We start from the raw sequence: 1,749 nt of genomic DNA, 5'->3' as shown, positions 1-1,749 counted from the left end.
AAAAATCTCTAAGTTATTAAAAATTTGAATTCAAGATTTGAATTCAAATTTTCAAATTTGAATTTCAGATTTTCAAATTTGAATTTCAAATTTCAGAGTTAATGGTGAATCAAATTAGGCTTATTGTGATTCTTAAATATCTGTATCAGATTTGATTGAGAATTAAAAAATAGGCAAGTGTTTAGGGATTTTAATTTTGTGGTGTTTTATTATAAATAGGGGTTTAGGGCAATGGTAGAAAGAAGCCATTTTTTACAGTAAAAAAGAACACTGCCAAAGTACCCCAAACCCCTTGCCAAACACGTCCAGGGAGAGAAAAAGAGATTGGCCAGAGAAATATTTTGGTGTGTGCGTGTCCACCCTTGCTTTCGTGCACCCAGCCCAGGATTGCATCACAGCAGTCCAAACCGCGGACTATTTTTGCATCACGCGTTGACTAAGCTGCAGCCAATCAGGCAGCGAAACGTCACCCGAGCTCACCAAAAACTACCGCACTGAATACTCATCCCGTGTGCACACGGGATCCTGTGTAGGCGCGCCCACGCGTCCCACTGTGCGCCTTTCCTTTCTTCCAGCCACGCGGTTACACGTCAGCGGGTACACCCTTCTTCCGTGCGCCCAGCCACACTAGATCAGGACCCAATCCCAGGCGCTTGGATCCACTTCAAGTGGTCTCACGGTGTAGCTGGTGTACCCTTCTCACCCGCGAATAGAACACGGACACGTGTCCAGGTACTGCAATCCCCCCATCTTCGTCCAGTAACGTAATGCCATGCGTCCTGGGCCTTCCTGAGCACTCATACTGGATCCAGGCCTTCACTGTTTAAAAAACATTTATTTTCTTGGCATCCAGGTGAGTTTGTATATTTTAATTCATCATTATTTGCTTGTTATAAGGGTGATATTAAATTAAATAATTGATAAACTTGTATATGATGAAAGTGCATGCTTTAAGTTTAATTTGTCTACAAAATAACAAATACAACATTAACAACAAAGAATTTCATTGTGCTGAATAATTTATAATTGTTTTAAATCAAATTGTTCTAATCATATTCATTTCTATTTAAATAATGATAATATTCCATATTCACATTTTTTAACAAGTAAAGAATAATCATTAGTAAAATCAATCAACTTAGCATAATATGTTATATACCATATAATTAGCACAACAATTTATTTCATTTTTTATGGGTTACCTCATTAATCAAGGGAGGATGATTGTCTTAATAATTTACAATTTTTTGTGTGTGTCTTCGATGTAAATAACGAAAAATAAAAATTGTGGAATTTTTTATAAATAAGTGCAAAGTTACTTAATTTTTTTATAAAACAATTATTGTAAATTTTCTTAGACATGATGCGGTGTCGGACATATGGGCTGCACTTCATCTACTTAACAATCACTATAGCTAATCTACTTATGACTCAAAAAAAACTATTTTTTATATAAATAGTTAATATCTTAACTAACCCTCAATACAAATGCGGTATCGGACGTATGGGCTGTACTTCACTTGTATCAGTAGGATTGTTAGCCGAGATTTAACCTTTATATTTTCTAAAATCAATCCAACCAACAAACCTTTTTCTACTTAAAGAACTACGTAAGCCTTGATTCCCTTAATAGGGATACGTAGGACCGGGGTCATTCTTGTCAGGCACAATAATAAAAACAAATTTTTTTCTTCATAAAAATTAATTAATTAATCACACAATTGAATAAAATAATAATAACAACAAATA

Source organism: Lupinus angustifolius, chromosome LG16 (assembly GCF_001865875.1).
Source record: "Lupinus angustifolius cultivar Tanjil chromosome LG16, LupAngTanjil_v1.0, whole genome shotgun sequence".
Classification (NCBI taxonomy): Eukaryota; Viridiplantae; Streptophyta; class Magnoliopsida; order Fabales; family Fabaceae; genus Lupinus; species Lupinus angustifolius.
The sequence above is the reverse complement of the archived record's forward strand: the minus strand, read 5'-3'. Positions refer to the sequence as shown.